This window comes from Anabrus simplex, chromosome 3, assembly GCF_040414725.1.
Source record: "Anabrus simplex isolate iqAnaSimp1 chromosome 3, ASM4041472v1, whole genome shotgun sequence".
NCBI classification, from domain to species: Eukaryota; Metazoa; Arthropoda; class Insecta; order Orthoptera; family Tettigoniidae; genus Anabrus; species Anabrus simplex.
Window position 1 is genome coordinate 28,487,735 of NC_090267.1, and position 21,476 is coordinate 28,509,210.

Consider the following 21,476-nt stretch of genomic DNA (forward strand, 5'->3'; position numbering starts at 1 on the left):
TGCCAAATAGGTTTTTAAAGAAATGTATTAGGAGTGCAGTTTCGCCTCCTCTCAAGTTGGTATTTTGGAGGCCATGTAATTGACCTGTTTCTTTACTTAATAGGCCTCAGCAGGTTGGGTATTTTTACCCCTGTTTTCATGTACTTGGAGGACAGCTTGAAAGTAGAGTTTGGTGTGGCCTTGAACTTTAAGAGCGGGTTGCTCTTTCTTAAAATTTTGATTTCTGCGTTCCTGGAGGAGGCTTTACTGTGTAATGGGGAGCAGGAGCTCCTGGGTATGATTGGGGTCTTCTGCCCTTTGTTGAATCTCGTATATGTGTCAAGTTGGGCTTATAGCTCAAGAAGTGTGTGTCTGGCCCTCGGAGCCCAAATCCTGTAATCACTGTAATTGTACATTCTCGATTTGTTGCTAGGCTACTAAGTACCTGTTATATTTGTTATTTCTTGATCTTAAAAAGCAAATATAACCTTGTTAAATTTTAAATTAACTTTAATTTCGTAGATTGAGACCTGTTCATCCCAGCACCTTCTTTCACCTCTGCTAATCCACCAAACCACGGTAACAATTATTATTATTATTATTGTTACGGAGATTTCCGTGGTAGGTAGAGGTGAAAGAAGGTGCGGGTGTGAATAGGTCTCCAACTACGGAATTAAAGTTAAATGTAAAATTTAACAAGGTTATATTTTCTTTCCAAAATTCAGAAATAACAAGAATGGCAGGTACGGAGTAGCAAGACAACAAAGTACAATTACAGTATTTACAGGATTTGGGCTTCGAGCCCTGAAAACACAATTCTTGAGCAACTAGCCCAACTTTACGATATACAAATTTCAACAACGGGGCAGAAGACCCCAATCAAACCCTGGAGCACTTGCTCCAAATTACACCGTAAAGCCTCCTCGAGGCATACAAGACTCAGTTTCCGGAAAAGAGCCACTCGCTCTCAAATTTAAGCCTCTCCCAGGCCACACCAAACTCCACCTTCAAGCTGTCCTCAACGGACATAAACACAGGGGTAAAATACCCAATCTACTGAGGCCTATTAAGTGAGAAAAGGTTAATTATATGGCCTCTAAAATACCAACTTGAAAGGAGGCTCTCCGCACTCCTAATACACTTTATTTAAAACCTACTTGGCACTAGGCCGTTAATGCAAGGGCTAATCCCATACTACAGAGGTGACTTCAGAAAAGAACAATTTACATTATATTAACGAAGAATAGGTTGAGAAAAATAAGTTCACCTCAAAACAATATGATTGGGAGCTCGAGAGGGTTAAGCACTCTCTATCCCGATATGCAGTTTAAAAGATGAAATAGATACAAGTTTCTTTACATTTTAAGGAAGGTTACATAATGGAAAAAGCTTCGGACCCGCCCCGAGAGTTAAACTGCTGAGCTAGCAAAGAAAGAAGTTATTAATTGGCCATTACCTTGTTGTTGACCGCTGCCGAAGAAAGAGGCGCTTCCCGCCCCCTGCTATGTACTTTACACACTGAAAGATGGAACAGAAGTGGCCCAGAGACCCTAAAATCAGCAGTTTATATACTCTCGCGGAAGGTTCTAGGCGTTAGGGGAATGAGAACACCCGCCCACAATCACTTTATTGGAGAATGAAGAGAAACCCCTACACAAGATGAAGAAGAAACACATTATTGGTGGAAAATTAATTTCAGAAATTCGGGATTGGCTAGATTTAAAACAAGGGGAAAGAAAGGGGTAATATTGCCAACTTAACCAATGACTAAAAGAAATTTAACAAAGAACAAACGTTTGAAATAAAATTTTCTCCAAAGAACAGTTCTTTTTCTTCGCACTAGGGTGCACTATTGTAGTTCTTCAGTAGTGTCCTCTAGAAGAGAAAGTTCACACTTCTTACTTCAAGCAAAACAAAAACACATCAAAAATGACACAGTTCTAAAACTCCAAAATTTACAGGTAGTGACATCTTCTGAGAAAGTAGAAAATTAATACCGTCAATAAAGTTCAGACTTCCTCCAGCAGAGGAGTTTCAACTGGCGCACCTTTTGAATTAGCGGCGTGGAGGTGTACCGCCCGGTACAGACCTCCCCCCCAAATGTTCCTCCAGGGGTGACACATGAAATTTGTTTGAAAACTAGGTCCAAGTTTTGATGTAGATGTGGAGATTAATTGCAGAATATTTTTAAGATTTTCTTAATATGGTTTGATTCAGTTTCAAAATTTTGTTGTTGCAGGTGAAGTAAAGTCTTTATGCTTGTAGAAGTTGAATTCAGAAGATAAACTTTAGTTTTTAAAGTTGAGAAAAAAAAATTTCTAAGTCCACCAGGTATTGCAGAAAAATCCAAGAGAAGGTAGTAATGTCGAACTGGAATGTCCATGTAGTTGATGTAGACTAAGTTGAATGGCCAGATCGGCCGTTGCCGCTTGCGTCCAGGAGAGGCCGCTCGGACCCCTCAAGTACCCTGAGATACCGCTCGCCCGCACTATGAGGGGAGCAGTGGTGTTGAAACACGCCGCGCCCGCGGTGAAGATATACAGGCTGCGGGCAAGTAGCAGGTCGTGCGCCGCACATCAGCCTTGGCCGGGAGGAGAGCTCCGGCTCGCCGTGCACATGTCGTCTTCGCTGGGGTCGAGGGGGCCCATCCTCAAACCCACTCGCGGCACAGCGCCGCGCGGCTGCGGGGGCACTGAAACATTAAAGCTAGGCGGCAGAATATTGTTGTACCATCATCTTTTTGAGGGCACAGACTTTGTGGAGAGGTTGAGGGGCCAGCGGCGTGCAGATATCCATGGCACTTAATATAAGCAAGCCACGGTGTGTATAGCAGGAGACGGGAGCGTGGTAATGGCCGTGGTAAGGACAGAATGGCAGTTTAACGAATCGGGGGAGGTTTACAAAAATGCTTAAATATAGAAAATATTATAGAAGGGGCAGAATGCCTTAAAAGTGAAAACTCAAAAAAAATATAACCTTCATATTCCTTTCAAGATAATATGAAGCACGTTAACACAGAAATTACACCGGTTTCACCTGGGACAGGTGAACCCTAAATATCCTCTCGGTGGCTGGATTACTTAATAAAAATGTGACCGGCGTAAGGAAATCGAGAATGATACAAGGCCCATGGAATCTGGGGGCAAGCTTGCCCGCGGGAACAAAATTCTTGACCATAACTTGGTCACCTACCTTCAAAGGGGTGGGTCTCCGTCCACGATCATACCTTTCCCTAACCTTTTCATGAGAGACTTTAAGATTGGCTTTAGCCTTCTTCCAAAGATCTTTGATGTTGTCCGGATCTATTGTCTCGGGTAGGATGTCACTCAGAGACCAGAGGTTAGAGAGCGGCGTGTTGGGAACAAACTTGAACATCAAAGAGGCTGGAGTAAACTTATGTGATTCATGAACCGCCGAATTCAAAGCAAAAGCTAACCAATGCAAGGACGTGTCCCACCTGGAATGATCTTCATGATGATAGGCAATAAGCGCGGACCTGAGATTACGGTTAACCCGTTCAGCCAGCGATGGTTGAGGGTAATAAGCAGAAGTAGTTACATGAGAGATAGACAAGTCAAAACAGAATTTACGAAAAAGGTTTGATGTGAACGCCTTAGCATTATCAGACACAACATATTGGCACGGACCAAAAGAAGCAAAAATAGAATTTAGGCAAGTAATAGTGGACTGAACCAGGAAAATCTTATTTCATTTATTTTCCGGGTTGAACCGTGTTGTACTTGTACGCATATCACGTACAGTTTGCCGACGTTTCGAATACATTGCAGTATTCATTGTCAAGGCGACTGAAATACCCCTACTCGATCCGAGGTAATCAGTCTCCCAGGCAGAGTTACACTACTAGAGTGGCCTTGATCTTGGCCTTTTATATCCTAGCCTATCTGGCTGGCGTAAGCCCTGGCTGTCTCGCGAGGCTTCTGGAAAGTTTATGTCACAGCCAGGTAGTGGGGGCTTGCCCGCGCTGTTATGTAATGGGGTTGCGGCCCGTGTGTTTATGTTGTGGTCTGTATGTCTTAAACTATGAATGATGGGCATCCAAGAATTACTGATTTTGTATCCTTCTTCTAAATTTATGTTATTCGGATGTTTCTTGATTTCGATAGCCTCGCGGATTTTTCTTTCCAGATTCCAAGGGATAGCTGCTAGGATCTTGGTCTTGTCAAATGATATTCCGTGCCTAGTTTCGTAGGAATGCTTGGCTACTGCTGAAATATCTGTGTTTTGGTTCTTGGTGTGACGGATATGTTCTTTTAGGCGGGTGGAGATCAGACGTTTTGTCTCACCTACATAACAAGCTCCGCAGCTACATTCAATGTGATACACTCCAGGGGCCTGTAATTCTATTGTGTCTTTTACTGGTGGTAGATAACGGGCTAGCTTACGGTGAGGTTTATAGATAGTTTTTATGTTGTATTTGTCCAGTATCTTGCCGATCCTGTCTGTAGTGTTTTTAATGTATGGCAGTATCGCTGTTTTCTGGCGGGTCAGTTCTTCTTTCCCGTTGTTTTCTCCTGCGACGGTCTTTTCTTTCTTCTCTTCTGATTTTTTGAGGACTCGTTGGATGTTATTGAGCGAGTAGCCATTTTTCCTAAGGGTTTGCGTGAGGTGTTCTTTTTCTTCCTCGATGTGCTCTGCGTCAGAATCGCTATGGCCCTGTTTACTAGTGATGTTAGGACAGCCTGCTTTTGTGATAGGTGATGATGAGAAGAGGCGTGTAGGTACCTATCTGTGTGAGTGGGTTTCCTGTATACTGCGCGACTCAGCGTCCCATTGGGGTTACGTATTACTAGCACATCCAGGAACGGTAGTTTTCCGTCTACTTCTATTTCCATGGTGAACTGAATATTTACGTGTATGGAGTTGAGATGGTCGAGAAATAGCTGTAGGTTATTGCTCCCGTGAGGCCAGATTACAAAAGTGTCGTCTACAAAACGGAGAAAACATTTCGGTTTCAGGGCAGATGTAGCTAAGGCTTTCTGTTCGAAGTGTTCCATATACATGTTTGCTATTATTGGAGAGAGTGGCGACCCCATCGCGGCCCCTTCAGTCTGTTCGTAGAACTCCCCGTTGAAATAGAAGTAAGTGGCGCTAAGGCATTCTTTAGCTAGTGTTGACAGGTCTTCTGGAAGTTTCTGATCTAATAGCGGAAATACTTCTGTTAGCGGCACCTTGGTGAAAAGTGACGTGACGTCAAAGCTTACTAATAGGTCCTTACTTTCAATTGATTGGTCCTTAAGGAGCTGGATGAAATGTCGGGAGTCCTTTACGTAGGTTTCAGTGTTTCCTGTATGTGGCTGAAGTAGTCCAGCTAGGTAGCGGGCGATCTCGTGCGTGGGAGAGCCTATAGCGCTCACGATAGGTCGCAGAGGTATGCCTTCTTTGTGGATTTTAGGCAGGCCATACAATTTTGGAGGTATCGGGTCCGAGGATATAAGTTTTTTCTGTATTTCGGCTGGGATACTGGAATTTTTTACTAGTGTGTGGAGTTTGTTCTTAATGCGGTTGGTAGGGTTCCTAATTTTCCTGTATGTAGAATCGGTGAGTAATTGTTCTATTTTCCGAGTGTAGTCTGTGCGTGTCATTATCACCGTAGCGTTGCCTTTATCTGCGGGTAGGATAATTGTTTCCGTATCTTGACGTAGTCTTTTTAGGGCATGAACTTCTTCTTTAGTCAAATTGGATGGCGGCGGCTTTGCGGATCTCAGTAGACATGATACATCCTGTCTGATCTCCTCTGCAGATTCGGTAGGAGGTGCCGGATTGCAATTTCTACTTTGCTAATTATTTCTTCTACCGGTATACTATTCGGAGCTACTGCGTAGTTGAGTCCTTTTCTCAAGACCGAGGTAGTGGGTTCACTGAGTGGCTTATCTGTGAGGTTTACTATTACATTCTTCTTCAGTGGAGCAGGTGGTTTCGGTTTCTGTTTTTGTAAGAGGCGGTTGAATTTCTTGTTTTGCTTGGCAGTGGCTAGTTCCAGTGTACGCTGGGATTGTGTGTTGCTAATGCTGTCTAACGTGGTCCAATCATTGAGCGACAGAGTGCTGGCAAGTTGCAGGTGGAGATGAAATAATTTATTGTTGAGGTAGTCCAGAGTCTGTCTTGTGTCACTGATCCGTTCTCTGAGGAGTTTTATGCTGGTTTCGTGAAGAATACGGTCAGTCCGTCGGTTCTTGGTGTGATATTTCAGTCTCACATATTCAACCGCCTCTTACAAAAACAGAAACCGAAACCACCTGCTCCACTGAAGAAGAATGTAATAGTAAACCTCACAGATAAGCCACTCAGTGAACCCACTACCTCGGTCTTGAGAAAAGGACTCAACTACGCAGTAGCTCCGAATAGTATACCGGTAGAAGAAATAATTAGCAAAGTAGAAATTGCAATCCGGCACCTTCCTACCGAATCTGCAGAGGAGATCAGACAGGATGTATCATGTCTACTGAGATCCGCAAAGCCGCCGCCATCCAATTTGACTAAAGAAGAAATTCATGCCCTAAAAAGACTACGTCAAGATACGGAAACAATTATCCTACCCGCAGATAAAGGCAACGCTACGGTGATAATGACACGCACAGACTACACTCGGAAAATAGAACAATTACTCACCGATTCTACATACAGGAAAATTAGGAACCCTACCAACCGCATTAAGAACAAACTCCACACACTAGTAAAAAATTCCAGTATCCCAGCCGAAATACAGAAGAAACTGATATCCTCGGACCCGATACCTCCAAAATTGTATGGCCTGCCTAAAATCCACAAAGAAGGCATACCTCTGCGACCTATCGTGAGCGCTATAGGCTCTCCCACGCACGAGATCGCCCGCTACCTAGCTGGACTACTTCAGCCACATACAGGAAACACTGAAACCTACGTAAAGGACTCCCGACATTTCATCCAGCTCCTTAAGGACCAATCAATTGAAAGTAAGGACCTATTAGTAAGCTTTGACGTCACGTCACTTTTCACCAAGGTGCCGCTAACAGACGTATTTCCGCTATTAGATCAGAAACTTCCAGAAGACCTGTCAACACTAGCTAAAGAATGCCTTAGCGCCACTTACTTCTATTTCAACGGGGAGTTCTACGAACAGACTGAAGGGGCCGCGATGGGGTCGCCACTCTCTCCAATAATAGCAAACATGTATATGGAACACTTCGAACAGAAAGCCTTAGCTACATCTGCCCTGAAACCGAAATGTTTTCTCCGTTTTGTAGACGACACTTTTGTAATCTGGCCTCACGGGAGCAATAACCTACAGCTATTTCTCGACCATCTCAACTCCATACACGTAAATATTCAGTTCACCATGGAAATAGAAGTAGACGGAAAACTACCGTTCCTGGATGTGCTAGTAATACGTAACCCCAATGGGACGCTGAGTCGCGCAGTATACAGGAAACCCACTCACACAGACAGGTACCTACACGCCTCTTCTCATCATCACCCATCACAAAAGCAGGCTGTCCTAACATCACTAGTAAACAGGGCCATAGCGATATCTGACGCAGAGCACATCGAGGAAGAAAAAGAACACCTCACGGAAACCCTTAGGAAAAATGGCTACTCGCTCAATAACATCCAACGAGTCCTCAAAAAATCAGAAGAGAAGAAAGAAAAGACCGTCGCAGGAGAAAACAACGGGAAAGAAGAACTGACCCGCCAGAAAACAGCGATACTGCCATACATTAAAAACACTACAGACAGGATCGGCAAGATACTGGACAAATACAACATAAAAACTATCTATAAACCTCACCGTAAGCTAGCCCGTTATCTACCACCAGTAAAAGACACAATAGAATTACAGGCCCCTGGAGTGTATCACATTGAATGTAGCTGCGGAGCTTGTTATGTAGGTGAGACAAAACGTCTGATCTCCACCCGCCTAAAAGAACATATCCGTCACACCAAGAACCAAAACACAGATATTTCAGCAGTAGCCAAGCATTCCTACGAAACTAGGCACGGAATATCATTTGACAAGACCAAGATCCTAGCAGCTATCCCTTGGAATCTGGAAAGAAAAATCCGCGAGGCTATCGAAATCAAGAAACATCCGAATAACATAAATTTAGAAGAAGGATACAAAATCAGTAATTCTTGGATGCCCATCATTCATAGTTTAAGACATACAGACCACAACATAAACACACGGGCCGCAACCCCATTACATAACAGCGCGGGCAAGCCCCCACTACCTGGCTGTGACATAAACTTTCCAGAAGCCTCGCGAGACAGCCAGGGCTTACGCCAGCCAGATAGGCTAGGATATAAAAGGCCAAGATCAAGGCCACTCTAGTAGTGTAACTCTGCCTGGGAGACTGATTACCTCGGATCGAGTAGGGGTATTTCAGTCGCCTTGACAATGAATACTGCAATGTATTCGAAACGTCGGCAAACTGTACGTGATATGCGTACAAGTACAACACGGTTCAACCCGGAAAATAAATTAAATAATTCTTCACACCGTGGAAGCTTCACTTCTAAGAAACCAGGAAAATCTTGTAAAACCATCTACACATACAAAGATGAATTTGTTGGCATTTCCCTTCGACTGGGGGAAGGGTCCTACATAATCGATATACAGGCGTTCCATGGGGCGCGACGCTTGATGAGAAGACGAAAGGCCTACCTTGGTGGACATGGTGGGTTTACTAAGCAAACGAGATTTACAAGCTTTTACAAGTTCACGGATTTCACCGTCCATACCCTTCCAGATGAACCTTTCACGAATCTTTTCACGAGTTTTAAAGATTCCAAGATGCCCCCCTAATGGGGTCTCATGATAGTACTTGAAGATCATAGGTACAAGAACAGCTGGAACGACAACTTTCATCATCTTATCCTGCCTCGAAGGGCAACATAGAACACCATTCCTCAGAACATAAGGGACCACACGTTCCCCAGAAGAAAGGGTTTCCATTATCGGAGCCAGCGTCGGATCTTCACGTTGGTTTTTCTCGATATTCCTAAACAGCATGGGGGCATCTGTTAAGATGGCATTAACATCAGATAACATGGACTCGGGAGGAGATGAACTATCGACCGGTTCATGGTTCTCAATGTCGTTGGAAAACATACGGCTGAGTCCATCAGCGACAACATTTTCGGTACCTCGGATATGCCTGACATCGAATTGGAAGGCAGAAATACGGATGGCCCAACGGGCTATACGACCAGTACGACACGGCCTACCTAAGACCCAGCTTAAGGCTTGATTATCTGTCTCCAGGTCGAATTTGACATGTTGCAGATAGAGACGGAACTTCTCTAAGGCGAATAAGACTGCCAAACCTTCGAGCTCATATATGGAGTATTTTGCTTCTTGAGCCGATAGAGTCCTAGATGCATAGGCGATGGGTCGCCTCCCTAGTTCAGTCTCTTGAAGAAGGACTGCAGCTACTGCTGACGACGACGCGTCAGTTTGGACGATGAATTTCTTTGAGAAATCAGGCATAGCAAGGACAGGGGCATTACAGAGAGCTAATTTAAGATCTTCAAAAGCGGCTTGTTGAGAAGGACCCCACTCGAATTTGATGCCTTTCCTACGAAGAAGGTTCAAGGGCGCCGCTCTATTAGCGAAGTTAGGAATAAACTTCCTGAAGAAATTCACCATACCAATGAACCTGGCGATACCTTTAACGTCCTTAGGAGGTTTAAAATCACGGATGGCCTGTGTTCTGGAATGATCGACGGCAACACCATCAGGTGACACAATATGCCCTAGGAATGACATAGAGGGCTTAGCAAAGGCAACCTTGGACAACTTGACAGTTAACCCAGCCTTACGAAGGCGATCGAGAACTTCTCGCAGATGATCTAGATGTTCTTCAAAAGTTTCTGAAAATACGACGACATCATCCAAGTAGTGATATAAGTACTCAAATTTGATGTCGGAGAAGACCCTATCTAGTAGCCTAGTGAGTACAGCTGCTCCCGTGGGGAGCCCGAAAGGCACGCGGTTGTATTCATACAAATTCCAATCCGTGGCAAACGCTGTAAGATGTTTAGACTCTTCGGCAAGGGGAATTTGATTATAGGCCTGATTCAAGTCCAAGATAGTAAAGAACTTGGCCTTACGAAACCATGAAAAACAAGAATGAAGGTCAGGAAGGGGCACAGATTGTAACACCACCTTCCGATTGAGAGCCCTATAATCAATGACAGGCCTGAAGCCTCCTTGGGGTTTCGGGACTAGAAAAATAGGTGACGAATACGCTGACTTAGAGGGCCTAATAATACCGTCCTTCAACATCTGATCGATGATTTGTTTCAGAGCCTTCATTTTAGGTGGAGAAAGCCTATAAGGTGGAGAACGGACAGGAATCGAATCCGTGACCTCGATTTTGTATTCAATAAGGTCAGTAACACCAGGAGTATCAGAGAACACCTCTGGAAATGACTGACATAATTTACGAATACCATCAGCCTGCTCCTCAGGTAGATGTCTAAGGTCTAACAACATCTCATCCTGGGTAGGCGAAATAGATGAGCATGATACAGAATTACACTTTAACAAGGGAATTTTACAATTGAACGCAAATTTGAATGTGCACGACTTACTCTGAAGATCGAGCACAAGACCAGTGTGAGAAATGAAGTCCGCTCCCAGTATGATGGGGCAAGACAAATGCTTAGCCACAAACAGTTTGGTTTTCCATGTAAATTTAAAAATACGAATTTTGACCTGTACGGAACCTAGAATTTGTAATGGAGATGAATTAGCCGAAACATATTGAACAGGAGATGAGACATAGTCAGGTAGTTTACAAACAGATTTCAATTTAGAATACCATTCAGCCGAAATAATCGAACAAACACTGCCTGAATCTAAGAGAGCTGTTACAGGTTCATTATTTAACTCAATCTTAAGAAAAGGAACCGGTGCGGGGGTATCCGCCGCAATCCTAAGACACTCCTTGCGGCATTCAAGGGATGGATTTGAAGATTGAAATTTCCCTGATTTTTCGATCTGTTTACCCGGGGCTGAGTCTCGGGAAGATGGATTAATCGACTCAGCCGAAGGCACTAGTCACTTTATATTGTTGTTAGAAGTTGCACCAGAAGTTGAGCAGGAGGGGGTGCTATTCGAATTGGGACAATTCTTGGCGATATGTGAGAAAGCCCCACATTTAAAACAGCCATGTGATGAACCAGCTCCTTTCCTTGTCACACTAGATTTGAGCAATGGGCACTTGTTCCGAAGGTGGTCGGGCGACCCGCAAGCATAGCATTTACGGGGTGTGACTGATCGGCGAGGTGGAGGCCGAGTATTACTAAAAGAAGGCGGGGGTTCTTTCGCGACACGCAATGAATCGGCGTATCTAACTCCTTCCGCTGAGACGGCCAATGCCTCAAGTTCAGAGAAGGTTTGCGGGCACGCCGCGAAACACAAATATGACCTGTAGGATGGTGAAATGCCTTCCACAATGGCTTGTACAATCTGGTCCTCCGGAAAGTGAAGAGCAAACACCCTAGTATAGAATTTAATATCTTGGATGAAGTCAGCCAAGTTTTCATCCAAACGCTGTACACGATAATAGTACTTCTGAATAAGGGAGGACCTTGCCCTAGCCGGGATGAAGTTAGCTAGCAAGTGGGCGTGGAAGTCTTCAATTGATGATTGCTCGGCAATGGCTCTAACTATTTTGTCTGAGAGAATACCTATTGCATAGGGATAGATGATTTGCAAAATCTGACACGGGGAAAGAGAAAACACAAGGGCATGATCCTGAAATTCAACTAGAAATCTTAAAAATGAAATTACTTCACTGGTGGTATTAACTGAAAACTTAGAGATACCCCTGATTAACATTGCCAATGGATGGGGCAAACTACTGAACCCAGGTGACATAATCGGTAAAGGTTTAAGTGGCAAAGAGGTTAATTCAGAACGTACATTATTCAATGAGTTACGGCGTTCAGACTCGTTGTCTAATGGGGCAGAGATAGTTTGAGCAGCAACGGTTATCCTATTGACTTCTCCCTTAGGAGGCTCTTCCTCGCTCCCCGCATTCATCGTGGCGGGTTGATCAGTTTTGGGAGGAACTTCCGCAGTTAACAATTGAGTGACCTTGCTAGATAATTCAGAAATATTTTCAAGCAGCGCACTAGCTTCCTTCTTCTGAACGTCATTCAACTTTAGAGACAACAGATCGTTAACTCTGTTTGAAAAATGAAACAGCCTAGCTTGCACACGCTTAATTTGATTAGGAGAAGGATCATTTTCATCAAAAAAACTAACTACAGAAGCTAGCCCAGTAGTATTCTCCGTGATCGTGGAAAGAGAGTCGTCAATTTCTTTCTCTCCCAAATTGGGGATGGAAATGGGCAAATCTAGGGACTCTCTAAGCTTGTTTGTGTCTACTGCAACCGTGCCTCCAGATTGTACATTTCTGATAGTTAACTCATAGATCAACTCTTCCCTGCGCAAATAGTTAAGATGGAGAACATCGCGAGGGCCGGGCATGGTGACAGAACAATTTTGAAAACCGCAAAAATTCCAGCAACTGAGAAAATGGTTAGAGCTCGGAACAGAACAATATTTAGCCGTCAAAAGGGGCTAAAATGAGACCCATTCAACCACGCTCTGCTACCACTTGTTACAGAGATTTCCGTGGTAGGTAGAGGTGAAAGAAGGTGCGGGTGTGAATAGGTCTCCAACTACGGAATTTAAGTTAAATGTAAAATTTAACAAGGTTATATTTTCTTTCCAAAATTCAGAAATAACAAGAATGGCAGGTACGGAGTAGCAAGACAACAAGGTACAATTACAGTATTTACAGGATTTGGGCTTCGAGCCCTGAAAACACAATTCTTGAGCAACTAGCCCAACTTTACGATATACAAATTTCAACAATGGGGCAGAAGACCCCAATCAAACCCTGGAGCACTTGCTCCAAATTACACCGTAAAGCCTCCTCGAGGCATACAAGACTCCGGTTACGGAAAAGAGCCACTCGCTCTCAAATTTAAGCCTCTCCCAGGCCACACCAAACTCCACCTTCAAGCTGTCCTCAACGGACATAAACACAGGGGTAAAATACCCAATCTACTGAGGCCTATTAAGTGAGAAAAGGTTAATTATATGGCCTCTAAAATACCAACTTGAAAGGAGGCTCTCCGCACTCCTAATACACTTTATTTAAAACCTACTTGGCACTAGGCCGTTAATGCAAGGGCTAATCCCATACTACAGAGGTGACTTCAGAAAAGAACAATTTACATTATATTAACGAAGAATAGGTTGAGAAAAATAAGTTCACCTCAAAACAATATGATTGGGAGCTCGAGAGGGTTAAGCACTCTCTATCCCGATATGCAGTTTAAAAGATGAAATAGATACAAGTTTCTTTACATTTTAAGGAAGGTTACATAATGGAAAAAGCTTCGGACCCGCCCCGAGAGTTAAACTGCTGACCTAGCAAAGAAAGAAGTTATTAATTGGCCATTACCTTGTTGTTGACCGCTGCCGAAGAAAGAGGCGCTTCCCGCCCCCTGCTATGTACTTTACACACTGAAAGATGGAACAGAAGTGGCCCAGAGACCCTAAAATCAGAAGTTTATATACTCTCGCGGAAGGTTCTAGGCGTTAGGGGAATGAGAACACCCGCCCACAATCACTTTATTGGAGAATGAAGAGAAACCCCTACACAAGATGAAGAAGAAACACATTATTGGTGGAAAATTAATTTCAGAAATTCGGGATTGGCTAGATTTAAAACAAGGGGAAAGAAAGGGGTAATATTGCCAACTTAACCAATGACTAAAAGAAATTTAACAAAGAACAAACTTTTGAAATAAAATTTTCACCAAAGAACAGTTCTTTTTCTTCGCACTAGGGTGCACTATTGTAGTTCTTCAGTAGTGTCCTCTAGAAGAGAAAGTTCACACTTCTTACTTCAAGCAAAACAAAAACACATCAAAAATGACATAGTTCTAAAACTCCAAAATTTACAGGTAGTGACATCTTCTGAGAAAGTAGAAAATTAATACCGTCAATAAAGTTCAGACTTCCTCCAGCAGAGGAGTTTCAACTGGCGCACCTTTTGAATTAGCGGCGTGGAGGTGTACCGCCCGGTACAATTATTATTATTTTTATTATTATTATTATTATTATTATTATTATTATTATTGATGTTGTTGGTTATTGTCCACCTTTGCAGTGTAATGGTTTGTGTGATTAGCTTCCACCCCCAGAGGCCCGGGTTCGATTCCAGGCTCTGCCACGATATTTGAAAAGTGCTATGAGGGCTGGAACGGGGTCCACTCACCCTCGGGTGGTGAACTGAGTAGAGGGCGGTTTGATTCCCACCTCTGCCAACCTCGCAGTGGATTTCCGTGGTTTCTCAGTACTCCTCCAGGCAAATGCCGGGATGGTACCTAACTTATGGTCACGGCCGCTTCCTTCTCTCTGCCTTGCCTGTCCCTCCCGATCTTCCCATCTCATCCCTGTTCAGCGTAGCAGGTGAAGCCACCTGGCCGAGACACTGGTCCTCCTCCACAGTTGTATCCCCCGGGCCAAAGTCTCATGCTCCAGGACACTGCCCTTGAGGCGGTAGAGGTGGGATCCTTCGCAGAGTCCGAGGGGAAAAAACCAACGCTGAAGGGTAAACGGATTAAGAATTAAAGTTTTTACAATTGGCTTTACGTCGTACCGACGCAGACAGTTTTATGGCGACGATGGGATAGAAAAAGGCTTAATTAAGATACAGCCGCAGCAATTGCCTGGTGTGACGATGCGAAACAATGGAAAACCACTTTGAGGGTTTCCGACCTAGGTGTTCCAACCCGCTATCTACCGACTGCAAGCTCACAACCAACTCGACGAGGAAAAGCCTTCGTGGATATCGGTTTACATCGAACTGGTTACAGCCCACCAGGTTCTTCAAGAATGAGCTTGACCACCTCTTCTTCGAGCGGGATAAATGTCTTAACAACTGATTACTTGTGAGGCGCGAACGTTTTATTGTACTTCTTGGCAGTTGACACGTTTACATTTCACTGCCCCTTACATTAACAAATGAATTAATCTCACAATCTTATGGTTCCTAAGTCTTGTACGTTAAAGGGATGAGATTACATGTGCTTCAGTGTGTTAAGAGGCTTTACACAGTTTCCTTCAGGGATCCAATTTTGTTTTCTGCAGGCGGGTCCTTACCATGTACGTTATGCTTCTGAACGAAATTCATCCTCGGTAGCGAGGAACTGCTGCTCAGTTACTTGTAGGTGAGTGCACCTAGAATTCTCTCTGTCTACACAAGTTTGCGTTCGGTTCCTGAAGACGACGGTGACGCCGTCCCTCAGGAGAGGATGGCGATGTGTGGTGGAGGTGAGGGGGGTTGGCGGCCGTGGTCTTCACTGGGAACGGTGCCAGCATTCATCTTAATGCAGGAGAATGGGAAACCATAGGAAACCATTTCCAGGACAGCCAACGGTGAAGACCAGGCCTTCTCCGTCTCCTGAATGCAGACGTGGCCACCCGTCCTCTGCTCGGTTGTTCGGTCGGAGTGCAGAGCTGTCGGACCACGGACCAGCCGTCGCCACTCTGCAACCGTCGACCGAACATTTGCCACTAGTACGTCATCATCCGTCCGCCTTTGTGGTGTAGTGGTTAGCGTGATTAGCTGCCACCCCCGGAGGTCCGGGTTCGATTCCCGGCTCTGCCACGAAATTTGACAAAGTGGTACGAGGGCTGAAACGGGGTCCACTCAGCCTCGGGAGGTCAACTGAGTAGAGGTGGGTTCGATTCCCACCTCAGCCATCCTGGAAGTGGTTTTCCGTGGTTTCCCATTTCTCCTCCAGGCAAATGCCAGGATGGTACCTAACTTAAGGCCACGGCCGCTTCCTTCCCTCTTCCTTGCCTGTCCCATCCAATCTTCCCATCCCCCTACAAGGCCCCTGTTCAGCTTAGCAGGTGAGGCCGCCTGGGCGAGTTACTGGTCATTCTCCCCAGTTGTATCCCACGACCCAAAGTCTGAAACTCCAGGACACTGCCCTTGAGGCGGTAGAGGTAGGATCCCTCGCTGAGTCCGAGGGAAAAACTGACCCTGGAGGGTAAACGGATTACGAACGAACGAACGAACGAACGTCATCATCCAGCACCTGAAGTCGCACTCACCGATGAGAAACACCTGATCACAGATAGCAGATCGTCGCCATAAGACCTATCTGTGTCGGTGCGACGTAAAGCCCCTAGCAAAAAAAAAAAAACAAAAAAAAAACAAACACAGATAGCAGATTACAGCACCAAGCAACGTGGTATTATTAGCATAACGTCATCTGAAGAAAGTAGGTGATTGCGCCTCCTTTCTCGAGCTGGTTTGCGGTATTACCAACATCAGAATTCACTTTCGCCCATGTGTTGAAATAGCGTTGGAACTACGGTGAAGAGTTATGAAATAAACGACGAGCGTTTGGAGTCCCGTGGTGTAATGGTTAGCACTCTGGACTTTGAATCCAGCGATCCGAGTTCAAATCTCGGTGGGACCTGGCTGGAGCTTTTATTCGACAATTGTGTGAGCTACATCAAGCGTAAGGTCCAATTATGGCAATCCTAACTAAGTTACTGGGATTGTAACATCAAAATTAATAACGGTGATGGTTATTGATTCGTACCATAAAGAGAAGCATACAGTAGTCTTCGCATCATCTGTGAATAAATCTTAATGACATGTTTTGAGGAGTAATAGAGGGATGAGATATCAAGAGACTGACGCACGTTTAAAATACCTCTCAATGGGTGGTAGGATAAGGTGCAGAATTATACCTCATCCGGGCCTAAGTGATTGTTCAGGGTGTTTCTGAAAAAGGAGTAGTGGTAAGCCGCGCCGAGCTGAGTGTCTCGGACTCTTAAGGCGTTGGTTTTCTGAGCCCAGGTTGGTAATTTCAATCCTGACTCAGTCCGGTGGCATTTGAAGGTGATCAAATACATCAGACGCACCTCAAAGAACTCCTGCGGGACAATATTTTCGCACCTCGGCGTCTCTGAAAACCGTAGTAGTAGTTAGAGGGACGTAAAAATCGCATTATTATCCGGCTCCATGGCTAAAAGGTTAGCATGATGGCGTTTGGACAAAGGGGTCCCGGGTTCGATTCCCGGTAGGGTCTGGAATGTTAACCATCATTGGTTTTTTTCTCTGGCGCGGGGACTGGTGTATGTGTCGTCTTCATCATCATTACATCTTCATCACGACGCGCAGGTCGCCTACGGAAGCATTATTATTATTATTATTATCATTATTATCATCATCATCATCATCTGTTTACCCTCCAGGTTCGGTTTTTCTCTCGGGCTTAGCGAGGGATCCCACCTCTACCGCCTCAAGGGCAGTGTCCTGGAGCTTCAGACTCTTGGTCGGGGATACAACTGGGGAGTATGACCAGTACCTCGCCCAGGCGGCCTCACCTGCTATGATGAACAGGGGCCTTGTGGAGGGATGGGAAGATTGGAAGGGATAGACAAGGAAGAGGGAAGGAAGCGGCCGTGGCCTTAAGTTAGGTACCATCCCGGCATTCGCCTGGAGGAGAAGTGGGAAAGCACGGAAAACCACTTCCAGGATGGCTGAGGTGGGAATCGAACCCACCTCTACTCAGTTGACCTTCCGAGGCTGAGTGGACCCCGTTCCAGCCCTCGTACCACTTTTCAAATTTCGTGGCAGAGCCGGGAATCGAACCCGGGCCTCCGGGGGTGGCAGCTAATCACGCTAACCACTACACCACAGAGGCGGACATCATTATTATTATTATTGTTATTATTATTGTACCGGGCGGTACACCTCCGCGCCGCTAATTCAAACATTGCGCTAGTTGAAACTCCTCTACTGGAGAAAGCCTGAACTTTAACAACCATATTAATTCTAAGGTTTCTCAGAAAGTGTCTCTACTGTAAATTTTGAAGTGTTCTGAACTATGCCTGTTTCGATTTGTATTTGTTTGCTCTGTAGTTAGAAGTGTGAACATTCTCTTCTAGATGGCACTACGTAAGGACTACAATTGTGCACCCTAGTGCGAAGTGAAGGAACTTTTTTTTTGAAGAAATTTGGTATTCATAAGTTTGTTCTTTGTTAAATTTTATTTCTTTCAGTCATTGTTTGGGTTGGCAGTATAACCCTTCTCTTTCCGCCAGTTTTGAATTTGACCAATAAGGAATTTCTGTAATTAATTTTCCACCAATAAGGTGTTTCTTCTTCGTCTGGTGTATTAGTTTTTGCCATTATCCAATAAATGTTTGTGGGCGGGTTGTAATCATTCATGAAACGTCTCGAATTTTCCACGAGGGTATATAAACTGCTGATTTTCTGGTCTCCTGGCCACTTCAGTAACATCTCTCCTAGTGTGATTATGTAGCAGGGGGCGGGAAGCGCCTCTTTCTTCGGGCAGCAGTTCATCCATAAGGTAATGGCCATTTAATAACTTCATTTCTCGCTAGCTCAGCAGTTTAACCCTCGGGGCAGGTTCGAAACCTTTCTCATGTAACCTACCTTTAATATATAAAAGACATTTGGTAAAATTCTGTCTCTTTAAGTACAAATTGGGATAGAGATTGCTAAACCCTCTCGAGCTCCCACTCCTATTGTTGAGGTGACTTTGTTCTCACAACCGTTTCTTCCTTTCTTAATGTAATAAAGTCTTCTTATACAAGTCACCTCTTTAGTATGGGATTAGCCCTTGTGTATGCGGCCTAGTGCCAAGTAGGTTTTAAAAGTGTATTAGGAGTGCAAGTTACGCCTCCAGTCAAGTTGGTATTTTGGGCCATGTAATTAACCTGCTTCTTTACTGAATAGGCCCAGTAGGTTGGGTATTTATTACCCCTGTTCTTGGTATGCCTTGAGGGCAGTTTGAAGTATAGTTTATTGTGGCCTTTGATGGGCTTGAACCTTGAGAGCGGGTTTGCTCTTTCTTAAATTTGGTTTCGGTGTGCCTCGAGGAGGCTTAATATGGTAATCTGGAGCCAGTGCTCCTTGGCATGATTGGGGTTTTCTGCCCCTTTGTTTGAACTTGGTATATAGGTAAAGTTGGGCTTATAGCTCAAGGTTCGTGAGTGTCGGGCTCGAAGCCCAGATTTTGTAATGAACTAAAATTGTACTTTCTTAATTTGTTGATCTGCTACTTGGTACCTGTTATATTCTGTTATTTATTTACCTTGAAAGAAAATATAACCTTTGTTAAAGTTTTAAATTAACTTTAATTTCGTAAGTTGAGACCTATTCCCGCCCGCACCTTCTTTTACCTCTGCGGTTCCACAGATACCTCGGAACAATTATTATTATTATTTGTTATTGGTAGTGTCTACCTTTACAGTGTAGTGTTTTGCGTGATTAGCTGCCACCCTCGGTCGCCCGGGTGCGATTCCCGGCTCAGCCACGAAATTTGAAAAGTGGTACGAGGGCTGGAACGGGGTCCACTCGGCCTTGGGAGGTCAACTGAGTAGAGGTGGGTTCGATTCCCACCTCAGCCTCAGCAAATGCCGGGATGGTACCTAACTTAAGTCCACGGCCGCTTCCTTCCCTCTTCCTTGTCTCTCCCTTCCGATCTTACCATTCCCCCACAATGCCCCTGTTCAGCATAGCAGGTGCGGCTCCCTGGGCGAGTTACTGGTCATCCTCCCCAGTTGTATCTACGACCCAGGTTCTCGCGCTCCAGGACACTGTCCTTGAGGCTGTAGTGGTGGGATCCCTCGCTGAGTCCGAGGGAAAAACTGACCCTGGACGGTAAACAGATTAAGAGGTAGAAGAAGTTTGCGTTGGGTTCCTGAAGACGACGGTGGCGCGAGGATGGTGATGTGTGGACAAGGTGAGGAGGGTTGGCGGCCATGGTCTACACTAGGAACTGTCCCGGCATTCACTTTAGTGCGGGAGAATGGAAAGCCACAGAAAACCATTTTCAGGACAGACGACGGCGACGGGGACATCTCCTGAATGCAGACGTGGCCACCCGTCCTCTGCTTGGTTGGTCGGTCGCAGTGCAGAGCTGTCGGACCATGGACCAGTCGTCGCCACTCTACAACCGTCGACCGAACATTGTCATCACTAGGGCCCGGATTTATATGCACTAAAAAACCTGAAAATATGCATGCAAATATGCACTAAAAAGTTACAATATATGCACGGAAAATAAGGACATATGCTCTTAAAAACATGCAATTTTATTCACTTGCCTATTTACAGGTATCATTTATTGCAAAAAGAAGCATCACAATAGGTAACTAGTAGTCTTTCGATGTTTTCTGGAGACAAACTATGTCTGTTGTCCGTCAAAATGAGTTTGTAGGCTGAAAATGATCGTTCTACATCAACTGACGTAATTGGACAGTACTTATACATGGGCACCAACGTTTCGGAGCATACATCTGGCAAGGATACCCTAGTTCCACTCAAGTATTGACTAATTAACTTAATCTCCTTCAGTCCTGGGTTCGAATTCAACACCTTTTCTAACTTGCATTTAATCTTCTCTCCAATTTCGCCTGGAGCGTAATTCAACGAAGATGCAGCTTTTTCAACGAGACCAAGTGATTCATGGAGAGGAGTACCAGAATATTCTAAGCTCTCAATGGCTTTTGTAAGTTTAGAAAAATGTGCATGAATGAAATTCACATCTTGATAAACAGTAGCGTTTTCAAACACACCTTTTGCATCACGGACACACGCAATATGTTCATCTTCAAGTTTTGTAACCACTTCTTTCACTTCATTAAAATGTTCCTGATAAAATGATACTGCAGATAACCATGTCCCCCACCTAGTCAGGACAGGTTCAGGTGGCAAAGGAACTTCAGGTAGACAATCTTTGTAGAACTGGACACGAGCTGGTGCTTTCAGAAACAGTTTCTTCCCACATCCAATTAAATTGTTAACAGCTGGAAACTGTGCGCGTATTTCTTCTGCAATGCGGTGTAATCCGTGCGCTAAACAGGTTACGTGTATGAGTTTTGGATAAAATACTTGGAGGGCCTTTGCTGCTTTCAACATATACGAAGCTGCATCTGTGAGCAGTACAAGCACTTTACAACAATTAGTCTCAATTTCAGATGGCCACAATAGTCGCAGAGAATCATTTACAAATCTTGCTATTGTGCTATGGTTTTCTCTAGTACTTTACAAGCAAGAAGATGTGGCTTACCGGGTTCGTCTGGATGTAATTTACCAACCATGAAATTTGCTATGTAACGGCCACACGAATCCGTTGTCTCATCCACCGATATCCAGACACAGTTCCTTCCGATATCAGAACGGATCAATTCCAGGGTAGATTCATACAGCGGAGGTAGGTAATTTTTCCTAAGAGTTGATTCATCTGGTATTTTTTGATTTACACAATGTTTCTCGAGAAATGATCGCAGAACTGGATTGTTTAATTTATTCCATGGAATGTTGCTGCATACGAAAGCCCTACAAAGATCATTTGAAAATGTATTAAGACTACAGGACTTGGGCTTTACCTGTGTAAGAAGCAGTTGTTGTGGT

The 21,476-nt window shown here is 44.5% G+C and overlaps 1 protein-coding gene and 1 non-coding gene across 2 annotated transcripts in view; one reads left to right on the plus strand and one right to left on the minus strand.

Annotated features, from left to right (window-relative positions):
* The window catches only part of LOC136865943 (luciferin 4-monooxygenase), a 181,575-nt gene that overhangs the window by 118,090 nt on the left and 42,009 nt on the right, over positions 1-21,476 (minus strand). The window lies entirely within an intron of this gene.
* On the plus strand, positions 16,429-16,500 carry TRNAQ-UUG (transfer RNA glutamine (anticodon UUG)). Its single transcript has one exon. It is a non-coding gene; the product is annotated as a tRNA-Gln (tRNA).